Here is a 26,325-nt window from a genome sequence, read left to right on the forward strand (position 1 = left end):
AAATGTTGCGCCTTTGCCGCTAAGGGCCTTGGAGGCGAAGGCGCTCAACCGAGAACTTCAGAGCCCGAAGGCGCGGCCTTCGAGAACCTGTGATCGCAGTGCCGTCCAAAGCCAAAAAGTAAAAGCAATAAAAAAATAGATACAGCTAATAATGTTCGAAAACATTTTTTTCGAATACGAAAGTTGAGTCTGGCTTCGGTTTTTGTACAGGTGTTTATGTTTTATGTTCAAATTTCAAGACAGTGAGAGTGTTGCGGCAACACGAGCGCCCTTGGTGGCCAAGGCAATACACCTACAAAACCTGCTCCTGCTGATGAGAGTAGCTGTTGCAGTAATTTTAAGGAAGCATTCAGAATAAAAAAAATTGTCAAATCTCAACGAATGAACAGAATACACCACTTTAGTTTTAAAACACTCACTTCAGCCACCTTGAGTATAGCTGCGGGTGCTAAGCTTGAACGACTTTCACCTTCGGGCTGCACCGTGTAGCTGCATCGCTGCTCCTTTAAGCTTTCGCTCCTTTGGTGAAAAATGGTGCCTTTACTGGAAAGGTCTTCGAGGAATGCCGCGTGACAGGGGTATAAAGCACATTTTTTAGTGGCACGAAAGACTCAGTGCCTTTAGTTCTGACCACGTTTCAGAATCATGCTGTGGTGGCTTAGCATATCAAAATACTGGATATGACAAAAACAGCTAATTAGTGAGGGCTATTATTTGCTATAGGTGAAATTATAACATTCTCCTAAAATAATGAAAAGAAACCGCCAGCACTGACATCAATGTACAATTTGGCTGTAACATACTGACATGACAATTTAGTTAAACGTAAATTCCCTTTTCGCACTTCAAAACTGCATGCATTATTTGTAGAAAGCGCGAGAACAGAAGCTCATACATAGTGCTAAAGAAAAGAGTGCATAATAGTACCACTTATGAGGTGTTTATCGGCAACTGCAATGAGCAAGGCTATGTAAATGGCAATCCAGAGTTATTATGTGTCTTACGAGCGCATGAACTTGAGAGGTGATAGCAACTGTGGACGCAGTTGTCCATCGCAGTTTTGAGTCTGTCGATATAACACATGGGGTAAGGTATTTCGTTTTGCTGCTGAAGACAAAATCGTCAGCGAGTAGAGTTGCCTTGCTGTTCACTGTCAATACCTACTTCTCAAAGTAAAGGAAACTAGGGTATAAAAATACAGCATTTCATATTATGGTTTGGCCAAATGCAGTGAGAATGAAACACACTAGAGACTTGTCTTATGATGTATGCGCTCTTTACTTTGCACCAGAGAAAAATAAATTTGTGTACAGTTGACCTACTGCTTCCCACTGTCCTAGAAGAAATAAATCCAGGTCTCAGAAAATCTACCAAGAGAATACTGATGCTACATGTGCATTTCTCTGAACTGTTCTGAAATATGCAGAAGTAACCCATTTTTTTAGTACCTGATTACATACTGTAAACTTTGGAAGGAATATGAGGTTAACGGACTGGGAAAAAAGTCAGGAATGGTACCTTTGGTACTCGGCACTTGGGCAAACAGATGACCCACTGGGCGTCGCCAGGAGCTCTGCTACCAGGCACCCCTAGCAACAGTAGTCAATTGTCCAGATCCAAAGGAGCCATGCGAATGATTGCCGAAAAGTCAAGTTTAAGGACAGCAGATGCATGAACACAAGAGTTTTCCAACGTTGTTCCAGTGTGATAAATTGTTTCAAATCTCTAGATTATATCTGGTAGTACACAAATTATCAGAAGAGCATATCCTGCCCAGAATCATCTCAAAACACATTCGACACGCAGTACCAACATGGACAGTTTTTGCTTAATTGAATCCAAAAGTGTACGCTGATCGACCAATGTTACTTCAAATAGAGACAGAAAGCGCATGCACGTTGTACTGATGTTATCGTGAACATAACATGTGACGAGTCGCAGTGTTACAATGCAAACAAAAAACCGCTTTCAAAATTTGAGAACAAAAGGCTCACGTTCTCACAAGTTCGCCAAACCGGAGACGTGGCCGAGTGGCTGCCGCCAAAGTCACTCGCAATGCACAGAAAAAATAAAAATGCAGTGCCGCTGACTTTCCTTGAGCAATTTCAGGCGATTAAACATCCAACTGTTCGCACCGACTACCTTTGCAAGCATGTCTACAAGTTAGCGGCGCAGCCACGCAATTTGCAATTTACAGAGCTGCACGGAAATTCATAGCGCCATTCGTGTATTAGCGTTCATGCTCACGTCGCTAATGTCGCAAAGGCGCACAACGGCAAAAACATATAAGATATATTTAATTTTACGGTAGCTTTTTTAGCTGACAACCTGAATGGTCTGATATATTAGGTTTTTTCTTCGTTGCATGAACGTTATTACAACCAGCGGCAGAGCAGCTTGGCCATGGCTAGCCATGGCGAAGTCGAAGCGCTAGCCGAGCCCGCAGTAGGAAACATGTGCGCAGTTAGAGCAGTGGGGAGTTGAATGAACAGGCGCTTTGGAATGGGTTTTGTTCTTCCGTGTTCGCTGCGTGCGTCCTGCGCGTTGTGTCTTTAGTATGTGTGTGTGTGTGTGTGTGGCCCGAACGCTGCATTGGAGTGTACATACAACCGCTTGCTGTCCCGTGCGGCATCGGTGCGTAGTAAAACGGTCATGCAGAACGTGCGTTACAATGCCAGTAGCCCTGCACGCAAGAGGATACTTGAAGGCGACGGAAAAGCTGCTCTCCTTCGTGGGACTGCAAGAATCTGGCGAGTAACAGTCGACGCGCGTTACGGTGTATGATTCCGTTTACCACGCCAAAAAATTCAGCACTGGCCAACAGCAATGATGAACTGCTGCTGCATCACGATGCTGCATCATCACCTGTGTGATGTTTGTGACAAGCTTGTTGGATGTGAACGTGGCCATGAATGGTATTCGCCGAGAAGCGCCCCTCAGGGCGTGGCACCAGTGGATACCTAAAGACGATTACTGTTTGCCTGCGCCCTGGCGCCTCACGTTCAACCGAATGCTTTGGCGCTAAATATTTATATCTGAATTTCACACGTAGTTGAACTGTCGCAAATATTACAGCCGCATCGTATAAACGTACCGTCGGAAGAGCACCCTTTTTCATTTTTTTGAGGGAGGGGGTGGGGGGAATTACCGTCTGCACAAATTTAATGTCACTAATATTTTGAGCTTATTTTCTAGACATGTGCCGTGGTGGCACTGTAAGCAATGCATTTATTGGCTGAAGTTTATTTGATGTTGTGTTGGCACAAGGTTAATGATTCTCATTGTACCGTGGTGCCATGTTCAAACAAAACACAGCATTGTACACTCTACTTGCAGAATGTATCATGAGGTAATAAATTACTGAGCAGCGAGTATGCACTGTGGTAAATGCGAGGAACGTTACTGAATTACTTCACACTTGTCATGTTCTGTTGTCGTTAGTGATTACGTATGCCTTGGTGTCTGCTGCTTTCCAGTCTAGGGGCGAGAGGCATGTCGAGCTCCACTTAGCAGCTGTTTTCCCTCCACTCTCTACTGGTCAACATGGTAAAATAAACTCAACATAATGTGTGATTGCTCAGACCTAGATAGGACTACATTTCACTCATTTACTCACAGGGCCGATTGGCATCGAGGAGAAGAGTGAGTGGCTAGCATAAATACATGTGTAGGCAGATTAATTAAAATGAATATACACAGCAGACTTGAAGGCATCGGATGCAGTAGTGGACAGGACGAAGCCAGAGATGTGACAGTTGGAAACGTAGAAAAGTGAAGATCTGCGTGAGTTTGTATGCGACATAAGGTGAACACTAGCAAAAATAAAAAAGGCGCAGAGGACTGAGGCCAGAGTTAAAACTGTAGTTTAACACAGGAAAGCACCTCCCAGCAAGCCAAAATGTGCACACGCAAGCAGTTATGTGAACACAGAACATACAAAATGAAACTCATTTTTGGACAGAAGGATAGCTAAGGCACATTGCTTGCTGTGATGTGCTTAAAAAGTTGGTATCTAGTTGTTCCCCTTCATATCTGGTCCTTCGATACCCAGCAACTGAAATGCCATCAAAAATGAGCATCTCTAATCACTCTAATTACATGGGAGGTACACATCGCTAGATGTCAGAGGCTTGGTGTCTCATCTTGCAGACTAGCTAGTTTGGCAGATATCAACTTTACCGCATGTAAGAGGCATGCGGTAGCCTTGTAGGGGGAGTATTTCATAAGTGTTACAGCATATTGTACAGTGCTGGCATGTTTCATTATTTACATCACAGTAGTATGCTAGCACATTCTAGAGAGTTTGTAAGTGAACAGAAAAAAATGTTCATGCCATATCTTAGCTACGTTCATAGTACCATATAAAATATAGTTAAAGTAAGGAATTCCTCATTTTTCGTCAGCTTTTTCTTTCTGAGCATTGATCTTTTGCAAGTTAGCAAGGTTCTACCGTCTTCTGTGCCTGTCGGCTGGCCCCCTTGTTTGTCAAAGCTGCCGAGTACACAATGGTTCGTGTCAGTGCAAGCTAAGTATACGGTGGATAGAAAATTCGTGCTTTCAGAGTATTTCCAGAAAAAACTGCTATTATTTCCTACTCAGGATGGAGGAACAGCATCGATGGTGCACATCCTCCTTGTCACTGCAGCAATTATGGCTGCTCGCTGCTTTTTGGCGGCGTTTCATTTATCTGCAGGAAGAGCAGGCATGAATGAGCGGCAATAGGTACCTACTAAATTAAACATTGCAATGAGGAATATTTGGTTGTGTGGCTGCTCGCTGCTTTTTGGCGGCATTTCATTTATTTGCAGGAAGAGCAGGCATGAATGAGCGGCAATAGGTACCTACTACATTAAACATTGCAATGAGGAATATTTTCTTGTGTCTGTGCTTTTTTTATCCATGAAGGAGTTGGCGTTTTCGATTGATGGTAGTGTAGCAAAGATGTAACTGCTACATTGCACTGCATTCACAGATTTCTTTGCCCAAGCTTTTGGTTTTCTCAATGGTTCGTTTCCTTACCAAACGGCAGATGGAAAGCCGGCTTTCAACTTGTGCACTTTCATCATGTTTGCAATGTACTTTCAGCTCGTGTTCAATTTCACTTTGGAGAAGTTGCCCAACCATTGTCTGTGTCTACATGTTTTCTAACAGTTGACCTCATTACGCAGCATTTCTCACAGAAAGCAAATGTTGCAGTAACATTTTTATTAAATATTACTCTATGATTTGGCTAGCAACGTAGCGAAAACATTTTTTCATCACGTCAGCTTTTAACATTATAGCAAATTAAGACCTTTGTTATTTAACGTTGCTCACAATTTGTACCAATCACTCAACCTTGAAGCAACGTAGTGCGGTATCACCCTTCCTCGGCTCTTCAGCTTTGCACATTGTGTTAATCGCATTAGCCGTGCTCACGGTCATTAGCCATGCTAGTTTGCGGACATTGTTGGCTAATAGTAATCCAGAAAAATTAAAAATGGGACATCATGTGCCGCCTATAGTCCGCGGGCCAACGGTTCTTCGTGTAAAAGTGGCGTTACATCATAAGCATCTTCTGTTTTTGCTGCCTTTAAGCAATTTATTAGTGTGTTTGGTGGCACACATAGTCGATGGGGTCAACCGTCCTCTCGTGTTAAGCTTTGATCCCTAAAATTGAATGTTTAGTATTTTTCTCTGCAACGACTACGGAGGAACACGGACGTTTCCTTCAATACTGGACTGAATATACGGTCATTCCCCACGTTTCATTCAAAGCAGGAGTGATTCCATTTTTAAAACCTACATAGTCTACGTTATAAGTACGAAATTTTTTACAGTGTACTTCTTTTTTGATAGTCCCCTGAAGGACATCCCAAAAATATACCACTTCCCTACAGTGCAGGAAAACGTGATCAAATGTTTCTGGTTGTTTACATATAAGGCAGTTGGATGCCCAAGTTAGGTAAAGCCCCCTTTTTTCTTGGAAAGATTTTACAGACAGATTGCCGGTGTGAAGCTTGAACAAGAATTTTTTTGTTCCCGCTAGCACCTGCATTTTTTTACCCGTTTCAGGACATCTTTGTCTGGGCCTCCGGAGCATATTTCCCTGTACATGGTTTCTGGAAATAAAAAGTCACATATATCTTTTTACAGAGTTTTCCGCTGAACACCACATAAATAATTTGTTGAAAATCTCGCCGTCAAAAGTGTGATGCTAAACACAACCTCTTTAAGAAAGCCAAAAATACCTCCAGTCATGACCTCCGCTCCAACAATGAAATATGGCACAGCACGCCCGAGCCTGATTTGGCATACGGTGCGTAAAAAAGGATCTTTAACGTTCCGGAGAAACAAAAATCTGTTTACTATCTGTCGTACGAACAACTGCCCCAGACCAAGTCCCCCTACCTTGACGCTCCCGAACAAATTTGTCCGGCTGCACCTCTCCCATTGTGAGGCCCATATAAAGACCACGAAAATACGGTGCAGGTTTTTCACATTTAGCCGTGAGCAGTGGAGTACTTGCATCACGTACCAGAGCTTGCTTATCAAAAACAAATTGCACACAGTTCCTCTTGAAAATACAGACAAATGAGCACCTCTCCATTTGTCGGCTTTCTCACGCGTTTCTTCAACACGAGTTTTCCAAAAAGGCTCAGTATCCTGATGAAATTCAAGTAAAATACATAGATATTTCTCGGGTGTTGCCACCCAAGAAAAGCTGGTGAAAACAGCTGGAGTTTACGGCCATTCTTTGTGCCAGAATCCCAGGCACTTGCCCCATTTCACCAGACTTCCGGTGACCTCATTTAAACCCTTTACTGCTTCGATTGTTCTGCTTACACTATCTTGGTTAACACAGAAAACAGCAACGTCATCTGCGTATGCTAAGAGCTTCACTTCTGATGCCTGTACACGACAACAATGAATAGCCTCATTTCCTATAATGTTTAGGCAGAGGGTTTCTATATAAATACAAAACAGCAAGGGGCTGAGGGGACAGCCCTGGCGTACCGATCACTGCACGCTAATGGGGGCGCCCAAAGTCTTGTTTACTATTAACCTCGTAGTGCAGTTACGGTAAGCCAAGGCCACACCCTATCTGACAACAGAATCAACGTTAATGTAATCTAGAATGCAAAACAATAATTCGTGTGCCCACAATCAAACGCCTTCTCAAGGTCATTCTGAATGACTGCGACCCGAGCACATATTGCGACACAGAACTCAAGCACGCACCTACCTTGTGAATATTTTCAACAATGGAACGCCCTTTGATCCCGCATGTTTGGTGAGACCCGACTATTTTATGCATTACGGTCTGTAGCCTGCCTGCGAGAACCTTCATGAAAAACTTTTTGTAGTCTACATCCGTGAGGGCTATTGGTCTCGCAAGATGTTACCTGTCTGAGTTTTTCTGTCTGTTCGGTTTTTGGTATGAGCACAGTATGGTTCGATGACTATGATGCAGGCAAAGAATGCAACTCATACGCTTCATTAAATACCACTGACAGGAGTGGCGCTAGTTCCTTCTGGAAAGCTTTAAAAAAAGCCGTGCTCAGGCTATTAGGCCCCGGCGACTTTCCAGAGTTTAAATTATCGATAGCCCGTTCCACTTCTTGTTCGCTAATTGGTAGCTCTAATCTTATTCTCTCTGCGTCATCAATACGTGGCATGGCCCCTAAAAAGATCTTCTTAAATCTTTCCATGTCAACATGCCTCGAAGCGAAAAGCGCTTGATAGTGATAAAAAAAAATCCTTTGCTATGCTGTCATCGTCAGAAGCAATGGCACCGCCACCTTTAACATTCGCAACATGGGTTCGCAGAGCGTGTGCCATTTCCATTCCTAACGCCCGTTTTGTGGGAGTTTCGCTTGCGGTGAATTGCTCAACTCTCGCACGCACAAGTGCACCGCTATATCGCTCTTCCTCTATCGTTTCTAGCTTTTGTTTGGTTTTTCTGACGTCTTCACTTAAAACACCCGGTGTCTTGCATTCCTGAGCTCACAAATTGTCCAGTAAGGAGATCAAATGTGCCTCGATAAAAATTTCTTGAAAACGTATGCAGCTGGCCCTTTCTATTGCATACACTTTTATATGAAGTTTGCTAATTTCCCATTCTTCTCCAACTAGGCGGTTGCCATCAACTGTTATTTTATTATTTTCCTGTGCTACAAACCCAGTCAAAATTTCATTTTTCAGAAGCTTATTGTTGAATTTCCTGAGGTCCCACTGAAGTTTTTACGTTGCATCTCGCCTATAATACATTTCACCAAGCAGTGGTCCGAGAAAGGTGCAGGTACAATATCATAGCTGTGACACGTTGGCGATAGGTCGACCGATACATATATTCGAACAAGTCTGGCATGGCTACTCCGCTAGAAGTGCGTGAACATCATGCCGCGCTTGTATAGCACTCACTCAGTCACGTCCTCTAATGAAAACATCGATCAAGCGAAGCAGAGGTTCGATACATTCATCGAGGCCGGACCGCGTGCAGGTTTTGCCAGTCGCGCTCAAGACGGAATTAAAATCCCCCAACAAAACGAGGTGTTTTTCTGTGCTTAAGAACTGCTGAATGCTCTCAAAAACCAACCCTATCCTCACCCACGTTAGGTGCGTAAACGCAAATTAGGCGCCATACAGAGCAGGCAAAAGCAAAATCCACTACTACACAACGACCCGAAGGGCACGATGTGTACGCCTGCACCTCGAGGCTAGGCAGCTTTCTTATAAACACAATGCATCCGGCAGATGTGCCGATGGCATGGCTGACGACCGCATAACATCTTTACATGAAACGTTGCACGATGCTCTCGGTATCTTGTTCCCCTTCAAATTTCGTCTCTTGAATAGCAAGCAGATCAAGGCTATGATCTGTTAAAATGCGGTGCACTTGGCTCTGCTTCCTCTTAGCGGCCAAACCTCTGACATTAAGCAATTGCAAAAGTCAGGGAGGGTGCAGAAGCCATATTTAAAACGTGTGAAGACGCCGAGAGCACTGTGCTTACCTCTCTCGTCTAGCACGAAGCTAGACGCCGTTGCCACGACCGGAGCCTTCAGGCGCGGATGCCTGGTTTTGCAGAGGCGTCGGTGGGGGCGCCATCTCAGCGACTGGCTTGCCTGCCGAAAGGTTGGGCGTTGGCGTGAGTGTGGATCGCCTGTACTGGGCTCTTTTTGCTGGCACCTCCTCAACGCCTGCAGCTGCGGGATGGTATTTTTCGTTGTCGGTCTAGGGATTAGGTCGCCTGGCTGGGGTGGCGACATTCATCACACGGGCGCCACTCTGGTACATCTGTTCCTCGCTGGTCGGTGGCTGGTCGACATTATTAGCCGGCAGGCTGGTCCCGTCACTGGACGACCCCTCATTTGTTCGAGCAGGAACTACCATCTCCGGTGCCTTCCCTCTTCCGCTGGACGTGTTTCGACGCCGCTCGGGCGCCCAGAAGACTCCGTTGTTACCGCTGACTTGGCCGTCACGTCAGTTTCCTTTGCCGCTTCTTCTGTCTCGGTGACGTCCATAATATGCTCTGTCGTGTCGACTCCCATTGCCAGCCCGGTTGCCAATACGTATGTTCTGACGCAGTCGCTGTCGGCGTGGCCGTAACGCCTGTATTTCGAACACCGGGGCACTTTGAACTCTCGTCGAACGTGGCCCGTGCCATGACAGCGCAAGCACTGCATCGTTCGCCCGGCCGACACAACAAGGGCCAACTCATCGGCTACACGTAGCTGGTGAGGCAGATCGTCGACCTTCAAACCGGGTTTCAGTTTTAAGAGCACAGTTCGTGTTGTAGATCCGTTGTCTTGGATGCCTTGGACGCGCCACCGTTCCCGAGTAACTTCGGTTACCTGCCCGACCGCAGTAAAAGCCATCCGAATGTCATCGTTGGCCACTCCCTCTAGCACGACAGCAGCAGATTGGACAGCCGTCGCCGTAGCTCAGTTGGTAAGAGCACCGTACGCGATATTCGGAGGTCGTGGGTTCGGATCCCACCGGCGGCATGGTTGTCTTTTCTGCTGCTTTATAAGTAATTTTTTTTAACCGATAGATTAATTGAAGTATTATTATCCCACTGAGCAGTACTAAACATTAAAAAAATAATAAACATTCCCCTATGCACCTTGGCTTCGGTGGCTGTTGGCCGCTTCAAAAGTTTATCAAACGAGCCCCTCATTTCCTTAACTTTCTCTGCTAATGGCTTAACGAGGGTCTCGGTTCTGACAGTCTTGATGCCATAGGTAGCATAAGAGGGCTCTCGCACAGTTCCCGCCCTCGCCGTTAGATGACGTTCCAGGTCACACTCGCGTTAATACAGGACGTGCTACGTCCGCAGCTATGGACGAGGGTGGCGCTGGTGAACACTCTCAAGGTTCGCTTACACCCAATAAACATAAATACCCACGACAGCAGCAGATTGAGCAGCCGTCGCTGTAGCTCAGTTGGTAAGAGCACCGGACGCGATATTCGGAGGTCGTGGGTGCGGATCCCACCGGTGGCATGGTTGTTTTTTCTGCTGCTTTATAAGTAATTTTCTTAAAGCGATAGATTAATCGAAGTATTATTATCCCACTGAGCAGTACTAAACATTAAAAAAAATTAAACATTCCCCAATGCACCTTAGCTTCGGTGGCTGTTGGCTCCCTTCATAAGTTTATCAAACGAGCCCCTCATTTCCTTAACTTTGTCTGCTAATAGCTTAACGAGGGTCTTGGTTCTGGCAGTCTTGATGCCATAGGGAGAATAAGAGGGTTCTCGCACCGTTTCCGCCCTCGCCGTTAGATGACGTTCCACGTCACACTCGCGGTAATACAGGACGTGGTACGTCCGCCGCTACGGATGAGGGTGGCGCTGGTGAACACTCTGAAGGTTCGCTTACACCCAATAAACATAAATACCCATGACAGAAGCAGATTGAACAGCCGTCGCCGTAGCTCAGTTGTTAAGAGCACCGGACGCGATATTCGGAGGTCGTGGGTTCGGATCCCACCGGTGGCATGGTTGTTTTTTCTGCTGCTTTATAAGTAATTTTCTTTAAGTGATAGAATAATCGAAGTATTATTATCCCACTGAGCAGTACTAAACATTAAAAAAATTAAACATTCCCCTATGCTCCTTAGCTTCTGTGGCTGTTGGCTCCCTTCATAAGTTTATCAAACGAGCCCCTCATTTCCTTAACTTTGTCTGCTAATAGCTTAACGATGGTCTCGGTTCTGGCAGTCTTGATGCCATAGGGAGCATAAGAAGGCTCTCGCACAGTTTCCGCCCTCGCCGTTAGATGACGTTCCACGTCACACTTGCGGTAATGCAGGACGTGCTACGTCCACCACTACGTGCGAGGGTGGCGCTGGTGAACACTCTTAAGGTTCACTTACACCCAATAAACATAAATACCGACGACAGCAGCAGATTGGACAGCCGTCGCCGTAGCTCAGTTGGTAAGAGCACCGGATGTGATATTCGGAGGTCGTGGGTTCGGATCCCACCGGCGGCATGGTTGTTTTTTCTGCTGCTTTATAAGTAATATTCTTTAAGCGATAGATTAATCGAAGTATTATTATCCCACTGAGGAGTACTAAACATTAAAAAAAAATTAAACATTCCCCTATGCACCTTGGCTTCGGTGGCTGTTCCCTCCCTTCATAAGTATATATGTATATATATCAATAAAGCGACAATGTGGGAGCTGAGATTTGATTGAGAATCGGCAGATATTTCGAATGTTACTTTATCTGCTCGGGGTACCAGAGTTCGAACCCGACCGCGGCGGCCGCGTTTCGATGGAGGCAAAACGCACAGGAGCCCGTGTGGTGTGCATTGTCAGTGCACGGTAAAGATCCACAGGTAGAAATTCTTCCGGAACCCTCTACTACGGCACCTTTATTCATTGCTTCTCCCAGTCCCTCCTTTATTCATTTCCTCAGTTCAGGTTTCGACCGAGATGCGAGACAGTGCCATTTCCTTTACCCAAAAACCAACTATTTTTACTCTAGCTGCTCTAAAGCGTATGCATCAAAACCGCAAGCATAACGCCATGGTGTTTTGTCTGAAAATCCTGCACAAGCACAATCGCAGTATATAAAGAGCGTGCTCATGGTTCGCTCATTTTCCACCGTTTCTATGAACGCCGGGCCAGCGCGCTGTTTCTGAACAGGTTGTTTCTAACTATACAATTTGCTGACTGCAGTCGTTGGCGTCGCTCTTTGTATGAATGGCCTCTTGGATTTGCGAGTGTATAGAAGGCCACGGTGAATTGATAGCAGAAATAGCAACGGCACTCTGCGAATGTTTCGCACGTTCGGCTGGAGTGCACGCGGACGTGTCACTCGTGTAGTACTTGACGTCACTTCCTGAGCAGCGGCACGGAGGCAGTGCGGCTCAGCCGCAGACACCCTTAGTCGATGCGCTAGGGCACGCCATAAGACTACAGTATTTCCCGCTCAATTTATTCGAAACGCCAGAATGTTTAATATGAGCGCCATTTAATTTAATTCACGTGCCACAGAAATTAATCCAAGCGTAAAAGCATTTAATTTAAACGTCAGCGAATTTAATTGTCATGAATTCTCACACTGGACCGGTAAAAATTAAAACGCGATCTACAAATCCCAGACGCGTTATCGATGAGTTGTTACTGACGAAGCATTAGAGACCCAATGAGCAAACAATGATAACAAGTTTTTTTAATCTTAACGAATTAGGGCCGGGTACATATGCCACCCACCACATCAACCGAAGTACAGGGTGAGCGCGATGCATATTGCAGATATGCATCGGCGGTGTCCTGCAACTCGCATCTTCATTTCACACCTTTGTTATCCTGATAAGATGAGCGACTCACTCTAAGGATATGACTAAGATCAACTCCCTGTAATCAGCCGATAGCCCACTCACATGACTTCGCGTCACTTGCAACCTGACGTCCCACATTCTAAACCAAAGTCTTGAGGGGTATGGAACGAAATGTTTTGTCGAATGTAATGGCGCTATCACTTCGACACACCTTTAGCTAGCACATTCAGTCGGTTCCTACATGACACTAATAAACTTCACAAAGATGTGCAATTCTTCCAGACTTATCAAGTCACGTGATTTTCAGCAAAAGGGAGGCACTTTCGCGGCCCAACAACATTGCTATGGGATTTCCCTCAACAGTACGGCTATCCTTTGCACACAGCTATTTCGTTGAATTCACTCTCCGGTCTGACTCGACTTGCAGTATCATGCATCACATCAAGTCGCTATAGGAATGTTATCGCTATCGCTAACTCTAAACGCTTTCGCTGCGTCATTAAAAGTTGTGACGTTACAAGGAGCGACTTTCATCATGACGGAACGTTATGGCAATCCTGCAGTGATGGGTGTCAAACCAATGACAAGAGAATTGTCGAGATGCATAATACTGCATTTCACGTGACCCCTGGTGATGACTCGCCGAAAATGTATCATCTTCACGACAGCCTTATTACGCTAGAAAAACCGATCGGTTTAATACCCAACTTCATAGGGTTGTCAAAGTGAGATGTTGTGATTTACAATCCTCCAAGTCACGTTACCTCGGATGATGACTCGGCGAAAATGAATTATCTTCACGACAACATTATTTGGCTAGAAAGACCGATTCGTTTGATACCCAACTTCATAGGGTTGAGAAAGTGACGTGTCGTCATTGATGATACTGAAAGTCACATGAAGCCGAATGATAACTTGGCTAACACGTATGATCCCTACAGTCTTATTATACAGGGAAAACCGATTGGTTTGACACCCATCACTGCAGGGTTTCCATGACGTCCCGACATGATGAAAGTCACTCCTTGTGACTTCACAACTTGTAATGACGCAGCGAAAGCGTATGGAGTTAGCGATAGCGATAACATTGCAATAGCGACTTGATGTGATGCATGATACTGCGAGTCGCGTGAGACCGGAGAATTTACTCAACGAAACACCTGTGTGCAAATGATAGCCGTATTGTCCAGGGAAGTCCGATACCAATGCTGGGTTGCGAAAGAGCCTCCCCTTTGCTAAAAGTCACGGGAAGAATTGTACATCTTTTTGCAGTTTGTTAGTGTCTCGTAGGAAAACAGTGAATGTGCTAGCTAAAGGTGTGTCGAAGTGATAGCGTCATTACATTCGACACAACGTTTCGTTCCAACTATCATAACTTTGGTTGAGAATGTGGGACGTCAGGTTGCAAGTGATGCGAAGCCATGCGAGTGGACTATCGGCTGATCACAGGAAGTTTGACCAAGTCATAATCTTAGAGTGAGTCGCACATTTTATCAGGATAACAAAGGTGTGACATGAAGATGCGAGTTGCAGGACACCGCCGATGCATATCAGCAATAAGCTTCGCGCTCACCCTGTACATTGGTTGATGTGGTGGGTGGCATATATACCCGCCCTTCTTTGTTATGATTAAAAGAAGTTGTTATTATTAGTTGCTCATTGGGTGTCTAATGCTTCGTCAGTAACAACTCATCGATAAAGCGTCTGGGATTTGTAGACCGCGTTTTAAGTTTGAGGGGTCCACTGCGACAATGCATGAGGATTTGCTGGCGTTTGGAATAAAAGCTTTGGTGCTTGGATTAATTTCTGTGGCACCTGGAATAAATTGAATGGCACTGGGAATAAATATTCTGACGTTGGGATTAAATTGAATGGAAAATACTGTAGTTTGATAATAGAAAGCACATTATAATGCAAATAACCACTAGCCTTCGTGGCCTATTGGATAAGGCATATCGGTCTCCTGAACCGGCGATTGCGGGTTGGAGTCCCGCCAAGGGTTGCCGCGGTGTGCGCCGCTGCTTTCGTTTTTCCTGTGCGTTTTTTTTTTTGTGCTGACGCACGCTAAAAGACTGATGTGTTGATAAGAAGCGCTTTAGCTCTTTCGCTGCCGCGCCGTAGGGACCGGGCATAAATTACCTACGTTTTGAAAAAGCGACCGAAAATTGATGTCTGCGCTTGCAGACACGCTGCGCCAACTAGGTAGTTTCTATAAAACCAAGTTCATAATTGCACCTCTTGTTTTAGTTTAGAACGAGAGGGGGCGCCGTGAAAATGAGACTGAACAGTGGCAGCAGCGTCAGCTCGTGAACTTTGCGTCCGCGTCGCCGCCCGCTTCTCAAAATCGGCATCCGAAAGGTGGTGGTGTAAACTATACTACGCTGGCAGCCCAGCCTGTGGCGATTGCTTGCTTGGCCGGGTCCTCGGAGCGCAGTAGGGTCTCCCAAGCCTCCAAAGTGGTAAGGTGCTCCAGGCCCCGCGGGGGGAGATCCGCCGGGCAGAGGAAAAAGATATGATCGAGAGTGGCATTGGGGTGGTGGCAGAGGGTACAGGAGGGGTTTGTGTGCACTTGGTGATAGCGCGAGCGTATATAAGAGGAGGGTAAGGTGCGTGTTTGGAGCGGCCTCCAAATTGCCTGATGATAATTGTCGAGGGAGGGATGGGGTGGGGGGTACAGCCGGCGCTCGGCTTTGCAGGCCTGCGTCAGATCACTGAAGGAATGCATGCGCTCCCGTGAGAATCTCAGATCGGAGGCCGCCGGTGCCCGGTTGAGAGAACCTCGTGCTAAAGCGTTGGCAGCCTCGTTTCCGGGATTCCCGTAGTGGACAGGCACCCATATGAGCTCCATGTGGCGGGGCGGGTGTGCGGCGAGAGTGCAATGTGCGAAATGCATGGACGTGAACTCTCCCGCGGGCGAAATTTAGTATGGCAGTTTTAGAGTCCAATAGTATATACCGGGCCTGCGTGCGCGTGATGGCTAGGGCAATAGCGGCCTCTTCAGCCTCCTCCTAAGTGGCAGTGGGGGATATGTGAAGGGTAGCAATCGGTTGTAGGGAGGGGTTCGTGATGGCTACAACCGCGTCCTCGCCTTTGCATGCGGCATCCACCCAAACGGCATCCGGTTCCATGCCATAGTTTTGGTGGAGCGCCCGTGCTCGAGCTCTGCGGCGGGGTTCGTGGTAGGTGGGGTGCATGTTTTCAGGGAGAGGTTTAATAAGTAGTTCGCGGTGAATGCTCAGGGGGACCGGGAGCTGTGTGGGATCCGTGGCTGGTATCCTGATGCCGAGGGTGTGAAGGATGTGTCTGCCGGTGGCGGTTCTCGCGAGATGTATGTATTGTGTCTGTCGGTGGGTCTCGATAACCTCACCTATCGTGTTGTGTGGGCCTAGCTGGAGGAGTTTTTTAGTTGAGGTATTTAGGGGTAGGTGTAGTGCTGTCTTAAATGCTGTTCGAATCATGGCATCCAGATTGGAGATTTCTGTGGCCTGTAGTTTCAGGTAGGGGAGCGTGAAGAGAAAGCTGCTCATTACGAAGGCATGAATGAGACGACATAGGTCATGCTCCTTCATGCCCCGGTGGTGTCCAGAAACTCGGCGGATTAGGTGGGATATCGACACCGCCGTCTGCTTGAGAGTTTGGATGGTGAGAGTGTTTTTCCCGTTGACCTGGATGTGGAGGCCCAGTACCCGGAGAGTGTGTACCTCCGGGATGTACCGGTTTTCTAGTTTCACGGTTATGGAGGCTGTGGGGCAGTTTCGGGTTGTGGGGCGGAGTATGAGGAGCTCCGACTTCTACGAAGAGCATGAGAGTCCAATACTCCGCGCATGTGTTTGTGTGAGGGTAGCTGCCGACTGCAGAGTATTCTCTATGTCTCCATCACTGCCAAGGGTGGTCGATAGAGTGATATCATCAGCATAGAGTGCATGCCGAAGGTCAGGGATAGTTTGTAGTTTGCGGGCAAGGTGGATGAGTGTGACATTGAAGAGGAAGGGGGAGAGAACAGATCCCTGGAAGGTGCAACCCCACTAAGGGTTATGGGCGGGATGTGTGGGGACCAAAGTGAGGAAGACGTTGTTCGATCGCCTGTCGCCTCAGCTATGTTTATTTAGCTAATTTTTCCTACATTGCCTAGCTTTATTTGAATTTTCGAGGACTGCAGCATCTTCAAAGCGGTACTGTCCCTACGGGAAGAGTACGGCTGCTCCGGCGCCGGCAAGCCTAAAGGGACCACGCCATTCAAAGGAGGCTGGCTCGGAAGAGGCGGCCATGGCTTCCCAGGCTGTGGAGCGACCAGAACATGGACTCCACCACCCGTCCAGCGAGACCTCATCGCTTAGTGGGGCTGAGTCAACGATCGTGCACAGTGACGAGTCAGTGGCCGATATGGCTGACGTGGACAACGAGGGCTTCAAGTTGGTGAGTCATCGCAGGCAACATACTGAAGGGATCCCGGTAGTGGTTGAGCCCACAGAAAAGGGTGTTGATTTAAGAGAGAAGCATCCCATGTTACTTTTCGCGGCCATTCAATCACTGCTGGGATCAGCTCCGATTCGAAGTCGGTTCACCATGCACGGGGCTCTTCAGCTTTATGTCTTGACGAAAGAGCAGGTTGACAAGCTCCTGCAGAGCTCCCAGATTTTTGGCATCAAAGTTAACGTGCGGTTGCCCCATTCCTACATGAAGAACACCTGTGTTATTAAGGGGGTACCAAAGTGGTATTCAGAACGCGACCTACTTGATTATCTGAAACCACAAGGTGTGCTGCACGTGAAACGATTTGTGCGTCGTGCGGAGTCTCCAGGAAAAGAATGGGCTGCGAAACCTACCAACTCTCTCGTGTTGACATTCGCTCCCAGCTCTGAGCGCCCCGAAAAAATTGATCTGGGATTCACAAAACACGCAGTTGCAGATTTCACTGAAGCTCCTCCACGGTGTTTTAGATGCCAACAGTTTGGGCACGTGGCCAAAGTTTGCACAAAGGATCGACGCTGCAAGCCGTGTGGAGGCGACCACGACTTTAAAACCTGCAGGGCAGATTTTGCTTGCGCCAATTGCGGTGGCGATCATCCAGCGAGTTTCGGAGGCTGCCCCTTCCGTGTGAGTGCTCTGCACCGTCGGATGTCCTTTATTGCTGGTCCAAATACCCCACCGACTGAGACGCCTGTCCCAGGATTAGACGAGTTCCCAGTATTGGAGTCTGATGTTGCGTTGCCCAACAATGTCCCTAAGAGACCTGAGTCCAGCAAGACGCCAAGGCCCAGTGCGCGCGAGTCGACTGTTCGACCTCCAGCAAAAAGTGTCCATGTTCCTGAGCGGCCGGATTACAGACAGACTCCACGGCAAGGGGGACCCTCATATGCACAAGTGACAAAAAAACCAGCTACTGCGGCCAAGAGTGTATTCCCGTCGGCATCTTTTGTCGATGTTGTAAGTGAGTGCGTTGCGCAAAATAAGGAGGTCAAAAATCAAGGTATGTCTGACCTTCTTCATGTTTTGTTTGGGGCCCTGCGCTCACATGTTCCAGCGATGGCGCCTGGTAACCTGAAGAACTTCCTACAGCTGGTGCTTTCTTTTGAGTCCCTAATTTCCACCTTCGCAGCAAACTTCCTTGCGAACTAAAACGAATGGGCTAAACCTCGTGGATCTTATATACACCGAAAAGTGCCTTTTATATTGCAGTGGAACTGCGCTGTGATTTTAAGTCGGTTAGCTGAACTAAAACTATTCTTGTAAGAGACTTCTGTTCTAGTATTGGCCCTGTCAGAAGCTGGCCTGCCAAGAGGGAGATGTTTCACTAGATATGTCTCCCATAAAAACTGCAGCATAACCTAATTTCCTGCAGGAAGTGCTGCGCTTTACATAAGAAGAGAAATTCCACATGTTTCTCTGCGCGTTGCCGATCTTTGCACGGATGACATTGAGGTAGCGGCTGTTAGAATACAGCTCGGCTCTCGAACCCTTTCTATTGCATCCGTGTACGTGTCTCCGTGGAAGAAGGTAGCATTAGATTTGTTTCTACAGCCGCTGTGCGACCGCTTCCCAGCACCTAGAATCATCTGCGGTGATTTCAATGCACATCATGCCGTTTGGGGTGACAGGAACACGGATTCCCGTGGACGCAAACTTGTAGAGGTTATTGACAGTTTGGACCTGTGTGTTGCCAATGACGGAAGCCCCACTTTTTTCCGGCCTCCAGCCTCGGCGACAGCTATAGACCTGACACTGCATTCACCTGACGTCCGCATGAGTTGGTCAACAGCGCCTGACCGCATGGGAAGTGATCACTATCCGATTTTTGTGGTTGCTGCCGACTTTCTTATGATTGGTCGTAAAATTAGCAACGTGGTCAACTGGGACAGGTACAGAAAGCACCTAGAACGTGTTTCTGGTGATGTTGTTGACAAAATGCTTTCTAGTAAGCTAGCAGCAACTACGGCGGTCAAGTTACCTGATCATTTTCCGGCCCCGGATTTAAAACTGAGGAACCTTTGCGCAGCGAGAAGAAGGGCGGAGCGCCAACTCGTGCGGACGAAGGACGACAGGCAACTGAAGACGACCTTCAATAGGCTGAATTCTGCTATTAGACGGCACACGAACAAGCTGTACAGGTCGCAATGGGCCTCATTCTGTGCTAGTTTGACTGTGTTCTCACCGATAACGAGAATATGGCGAGTTATTGGCAGCCTTGCTGGAGAATCTCGCCCTTTTAAGCCTTTTGAAGCTCTTGCAATACGCAAAGAAAAACCTATTGCGTGCTTGGAAGAGGAATTTGCAGACGCAATCGTACGCGCTGATTCTGGAAAAGATATATATACACCACCTGCTTCCTCCAGATCTATCATGGACGTCCCGTTCACGCTTCGTGAGCTTCAGACTGCGCTCAGTGGCCTGCGGCGCCGGTGTTCACCAGGTCCCGACGGCATCACCAATCAAATGCTGAATAATCTGCCCTTGCAACTCAGAAAGGAGCTCCTCAACTTCATCAATCGAGTTTGGGTGACTGGCGATGTTCCTTCATCATGGAATGTGGCACATGTAGTTCCAGTACTGAAGCCTGGTAAAGACATGAAAGACCTTGCCTCGTATCGCACTGTGTCATTGACCTCCTGTGGAGCTAAGTTGATGGAGAAGCTGTTAAATGAACGCTTATCATGGTGGCTTGAGGACAGCAAGGCACTGCCATCATGTATGACAGGATTCCGCCGAGGTCTTAGTGCCCAAGATAGCGTCTTAGACTTGATCAGTAGCATTGAACACCAGAGAGCTTTCGGCCTTTCCACCTTAGCCATTTTTCTTGATGGTGCGAAAGCTTACGACAGCGTGCTTCAGAGCTCAATTCTAAATAGTTTGCAAGGCATGGGCATAAAGGGCCATATGTTAAGATTCATTTACAAGTTTATAAGTGATCGCGCGGTTCGTGTACGGTTAGGGAGTACATTAAGCACCACAAGGTTTCTATCACGAGGTGTGCCTCAAGGAAGTGTTCTTCCCCCCACGCTCTTTAACGCCGTAATGGCTGGCCTACCCGATGCGTTGAAAAAAGTTGCAGGCAAGCGCGTATGTCACTTTATGCTGACGACATCTGTATTTGGATTACTGGCTACCAACACAAGCGATTAGCCCTGATAGCTCGACAGGGTATACTTTCGGCACAAGCTTACATTCAAGGTGTGGGATTGTCTCTGTCACTGGACTAATCCGGCTTTATTCTGTTTCCAGGTGTAGGAAGACGTCAAGCGCGGTTGAAGATAGACCTTGGTCACTCTTGAATCTGTCAATTCAACCACGCGCGTTTCCTGGGCGTCATTATTGACTCCCGTCTGCAGTGGCGAAAAGCTGTAGACGCGATTGTTTCATCTGTATCTTCTCGTCTCAATGTGATCCGTAGAATTGCACGTGAGCAATGGGGAAACCAGTCTTCAATTGTCAAACTTCATGAAGCGCTGGTGGTCAGCTGGATAATGTATCAATTACCTTTAATTTCCCCCTCGGCATCACAACTTGAGCGTCTCGAAGTTGTCCACAGAAAGGGCCTAAGTAGAGTCATTGGAGTTCTCCGGGCGGCTGCGAATAAGGCAGTACTTCATGAGTCCCTATCGAAACCCCTTAGCCTTATCGCTTCTCAGAGACTATTATTGCATCTTGACCGCTTAGGAGAGACGGTAGCTGGGCGATTCCTTCTCCAGCGGCTCTGCACTAAATACTCTTAGTTCTTCAGGCATTAATGTCCGAAGGCAAAGGAAACGGTTGAAACCCCCCTGGTCTTTTCGGGCCCTCGACTTTAAGGTCACAATTCCCCATGTGAGCGCAAACGCAGCTCTCCTTTGGCAGCAACGCGCTCGCTTGTACTGGAATACTTGGAAACAGAGTATGCCTGCAATCTTTAAATTTTCACGGATGGTTCTGTGGACAAGGTCAAACAAGCTAGCACAGCGGCTTTTTACATTCCTTCTTTGGACTGTAAGTGGTCCGTACGCTGTACTGCTGTCGTATCCTCCACAACGGCTGAAAGTGTTGCTATTGAGGCGGCTTTACGGAAGTTAGGGTCTTGTCCGGCTCAACCTCTTGTCATCCTAACGGATTCAAAATCTGCCCTTCAGAGGTTAGAGCGCGGATTCCCTTCTGACACCTTGTCTCTAAGCTCTCTGCGCTTGGTGCAGAATCTGTACAGCAGAAGCTTTACTCTACATTTCCAGTGGGTGCCCTCTCACAAAAGAGTCAATGGTAATGAAGTGGCAGAGTCTCGCCCAGAAAACTCTCTCAAGGATTCCATCAAAAAAAGTACCTCAAGATGGGAAACATCTCTGCAGGAAAACGGTGCTCGATCAGTTCAGTACCCTGTGAAGTGCGTCCCACAAGCCATGTGTGACCAAGGGACTGAGAAGATCTCAGGCGACCATTCTACATCGAATACGCACGGCCTCTGCTCGCACTCCTGCATGGATGCATAAGACCGGCATAGCATCGTCTCCGCTCTCCTCTTTATGTGGTGTGTGCGGGGATATCGAACATTATATTATGTACTGCCCAGAGTACAACGCGGTAAGGCATGTGACGTTCGCTTCCTTCAAGAAGACAGGATCCCGTCACAGCACATTGCAGGACATTGTCGACCCGAGTGGAAACCAGACATGCAGAAGGGAGGCTGCACGCCTTCTTTTAACATTTCTGCAGAACATGGATCTTGTTTTTAAATGGTGACAGCAGGAACGGACTAAGGCCTACTGTGATTGCATGTGTGCGTAGGTGGTGTCTTCCGGAGAGGACTACTTTATACTGTCAGTGAATGTGTGTATGGAGTGTGGCACTACAATGGCCTATGTTCTACTGTGTGTGAATATGTGCAAATATGGTGACTTCCAGAGTGGACTGTGATGTGAACTGTGTGGATTGATTGTGTGCATAGATGGTGACTGCGGGAGAGAATGTGTGCTATTATAAGAGACTGTGCGCTTAGCGGGGTAGATGCGGCATTGTTAATGTCGAAGAGACGCTGCGGTGGAGCAATTGCCGGCAGATAAAGCAAGGCTAACCCCACCTGCAGCATTCAACACCTCAACCTCAACCAAAGTGAATTTCGGCCTTGCGGTTAGTAAGGAATGCTTGAATATAGGTGTATATACATTCACCTATATTCAAGGGCGAGAGCGGCGCCATGATCGCTTTAGGGTCTACGCGATCAAAAGCCTTGGAGAGATCGAAGGCGAGGACAGCTTTTGTGTGGCCCAGTATGAGGGGTCAAAAATATCCTGTGTGAGCTGGAGCATGGCGTCCTTGGCCGACAGGTGGGGACGGAAGCCCACCACGCTGTGCGGATAGAGATATTGCTCCGTCGTGTTTTTGGTGAGTCGAGTGAGTGCGACATGCTCCAAAAGCTTGCCCAGACATGATGTTAGTGAGATGGGACGAAGATTTGCAGGTGTAAGGGGTTTGGGTATGAATAAGATTTTGGCGTGACGCCAGGATTGCGGAAGGGTGCCTTCCTGCCAGCAGGTGTTGAAGTACCCCGTGAGCTGGGCAATCGACTAATCGTCCAAATTTCGGAGCAGGCTATATCAGATACGGTAAACTCCTGGAGTGGAGTTAGAGCGGAGAGTCAGGATGGCCGCTATGACTTCTGCTTCCGTAATCTGCGCGTCGAGATTGGCATTCGGGGTGCCGGCATAGGGGGCAGGGGGTTTGAGGTACCGGGAGTTGTATGTGTGTTCCTAAGTATGTCGATGAGTGCGACTGGAAAAAAGGTCGGTCCTGTGTATAAAGCGTGTGACGTGGTGTTATGTGGCTGTTTTGGATTGCGTGGGGTCAATTAAGGGACGGAGGAGTTGCCAACTGCGTTTGGAGGACAGATTGTCTGCCATACTGTCGCAAATCTGTCCCCAGTTGGATCGGCAGAGATCATCAGAGTGCTCAGTAATTTGTGTTTGCACTGCAGCTAGCCGCTTTTTAAGGGTCTGATTGAGCTTTTCCCTTTCCAGCGCTCTAGGATTCTATGGTGGGCCTCCCATAGGTGGGCCAGGTGAGTGTCGAGGGTGGGCGTATCTGGTGTTGTGTCAAGCTTTCGAGTTTGTGCGGAGACATCGTTCATGAGTGATGCCACCCACTGGTCGATGTCTGTAATGGGGGCATCAGGAAGGGCCGCCCGTGCGGCGCGGACCGCATCCCAGTTGGTGAGTTTGTGTGTTAGATGAAGGGTCGTTCTTTGTTTGTACGGTACTGTAACGGAGATGATGTAATGATCGCTCCCTAATGTGTGATGTGTTGTGTTCCACGTAATACCCGCAAGGTTGCGGCTCAGTGTCAAGTCCGGGCTGGTGTCTGCGCTGACACTGTTGCCAATTCTCGTGGGAGTGCTAAAGTTGTGTATTGTTAGGCGGAGCTGTTGTACCAAGGACCAGAGTCGCCTTCCTCGTCCCGTGGTTGTGTGGTAGCGCCAGTCAGTATACTGACTGTTGAAGTCCCCTCCGATAATCAATGGATGATTGCCTGCAATGCGATGGAAATCGCGCAGTAGCGTTTCCAATGAAGCCATCGGATGAGACAGTGTGTGATATATACTTGCAATAAAAACAAATAGTGCGGAGTGCGCATCTGGTATGATTTCTGTAATCACTCAAGGCGTCTCGGAGGTGATCTGATGCGTTTGGTGTGTAAAGGAGTGATGTATGAGTGTGGAAGCCGTGGGTGTATTCGTTGCGTCCGAGTGAGCGGATGTGTAGCTGGGAAGTGTTGCAGAGGCATGTTTGTCCTGAAGGAGGAGGATGTGGGGCGTGGGAAGTGTGAGGAGGAGGAGTTGGAGGGGTGCGCGCTTGCCCCGGAAATGGCGGCAGTTCCATTGCAGAATTGATAAGGAATTAGGTGATCGCCCCGCCATACTCAAGCTTGGGTAGGGGGTTCTGTGGGGTAGGTGGGTGGGATTGATGGGGGATTGGGTAGGTGCAGCGAGAGAAGGGTCTGCTCTATTGTTTGGAGGCGGGTGTCGTACCGTGCGAGGCTCATCTAAAGGGTATGCACCACGCGCGTAAATGCCGCTTCAATTTATTGCTCGAAGCATTGGGACAGGTGGTCGACGAGGTGATTAAATTTTGCCTCTAGACGCGCGCTCATTCCGGTGAGTTTAGCGTCCGTGCGAGCCTCTAGGAATTGAAGGTCAGTTTGGGTGACGGGTGGTTGCTCTGTTGTGCGTTTTTTCTTGGGTGGGGGTGAGGGGGGGGGGTTTGGGAGTCCGATTGTTCCATGCTTTCAGTGGGTGTTTGAGGTAGCAGCGTGGGTTGCGTGGGAGAGACTATTGGCGGAAGTGGTAGAGGGGTAGAGGTGGGGGTCTTGGTGAGGGAGGTAAGACGACTCACCTCCTCTCGCAGGGCCTGTAGCTCCCGGTCACGGAGGTCCACCTGTGTGGGCGGGGGGGAGGGGGGGTTGAGGGCTTGCTAGTAGCTTTGAGCCTGTTGCCTGCTACTTTGTCTGCCCAGGAAAGTTGTGGAGGTTGTTGGTCCTGGCAGCGACGAGACGATGAGCGAGACTTGCTAGAGCGACGAACGCTGGCGCGGTCCGCGTCTCGCTCCGGTGTGCGGGAAATGTGCGGTTGCGGTGAGCGCCGTCCCCTTGCTTTGCAACCTTTAGTACCGGTTATGTGGGCGCCTCCAAAGAGTATGAAGGCTGGGGTGGATGCCGGAGTGTCCTCTCGGGGGTGCGGGATACCGCATCCTGAACAGTTGTGCGTGCGCTGAAGGGTACACACATCCGCGCGATGCCCTGGTTTTCTATAGTTTATGCAAGCATCCAGGTGTCCTCTATATAAAGTGCAGTTGTGGAGTCCGCCTCCGTAGGAGATGGTTCGGGGCACCGGACCCGCAGGACGGTGATGAGGATCGAACGGGTCTGTCCCATGCGGCGTGCATCAATGATGGGGACGCCAGGGTTGCCCGTGATGAGGTCTTCAAGAATCTGTGTTGGGGTTTCTACCCAGTAGGCGTTAGTGATTACTCTTCTTACTGCACCGTCCGGGGGGGGGGGGCGGCGATGTAGGCAGTGACGGTGTAGGCTTGGGTTCGAATTGAGATTTGTTTTTTGGCGACCAGGAGTAGCGCGTCGGCTTGATGCGGGATACTCACCATGCAGGTCTTGTTTATGGGTTGGATATGCAAGTTGGTGACTTCCGGGACTTGGAGGCCCTTGGCTGCAGTTATCAGGGCCAGGCGAATCTGGCGCGGTTGAAGGTCGTTTTAGTCAAGTCCTCCGTTTGACCGAAACACTATCTTGTAGGCATCCCCAGGCAACCGCGGCTGGCGTTGCGACCTTTGCGCCGCGAGACGCATCGCGCGCAGCTGGGTTGCTTGGTGTACAGAATCATCAGGTCGTGAGCTGGTGGTGGCGTTCTCCTGGTCCTGGATTTTCGGTGCTCCTTTCTGACGGGCGGGTAAGCTCACAATATAGTTCCAGTCCCTGCTATCGTAGTCCTTCGGGTTGATTGTCTCTCCGATCAAGTGGACCTCCATGCTGTCGTTGTAGGGGAGGTCGAGCGGCTTAGGATTAGCGCACAGTAGCCCGAGGCCTATTGCGCCAGCTGATCAGCAAAGGGCCGTTTTTCGGCCCGTGGGCCCACTTAGGGGTGACCGACCGCCACCAAATTTGAATAGATGGTAGCGCTCACATTTACGGACGGTGCAGTGAAGAGATGGGCACTGCGTGGGTTGAAATCTGGACGAAATCGCCGTGCCTGTTAAGAGCCGATGCGAAGCGCGTTCTCACTTGCCAGCGCCCTAGCGGTCTCCTCTATATCCGACACCGAGCTCTCTGGCTGGTGTCGGTTCCGGTTTTTTCGATGAATGCGGGAGTGATAAGTCAGAGAACAACATACAAACGTCGGATTTCTGTTCCGACAGCGAGACTTCGTCTCAGGGGCCTTGAACGCCAGCGTGTATTCGCACGTAAGTTTTGTTTTCGTTGGGTCTGTGTTTTCTGCAGTGCATGCGGATTGTAACTGATGAGAGGGGTTTATTTTTTTGCTTCAGGGCCTTCAAAACATATAGCCAAGACAGCTTGCCAAATACTCC

General features: G+C 48.3%; 1 non-coding gene and 1 pseudogene across 1 annotated transcript; one reads left to right on the top strand and one right to left on the bottom strand.

Moving 5' to 3' along the window:
* Positions 1-25,767, bottom strand: part of LOC144125743 (uncharacterized) — a 63,691-nt pseudogene extending 37,924 nt beyond the window's left edge.
* Positions 11,404-11,477, top strand: TRNAS-UGA (transfer RNA serine (anticodon UGA)). Its single transcript has one exon. It is a non-coding gene; the product is annotated as a tRNA-Ser (tRNA).
* Positions 25,768-26,325: the final 558 nt, after the last annotated feature.

Source organism: Amblyomma americanum, chromosome 1 (genome assembly GCF_052857255.1).
Source record: "Amblyomma americanum isolate KBUSLIRL-KWMA chromosome 1, ASM5285725v1, whole genome shotgun sequence".
Lineage (NCBI taxonomy): Eukaryota > Metazoa > Arthropoda > Arachnida > Ixodida > Ixodidae > Amblyomma > Amblyomma americanum.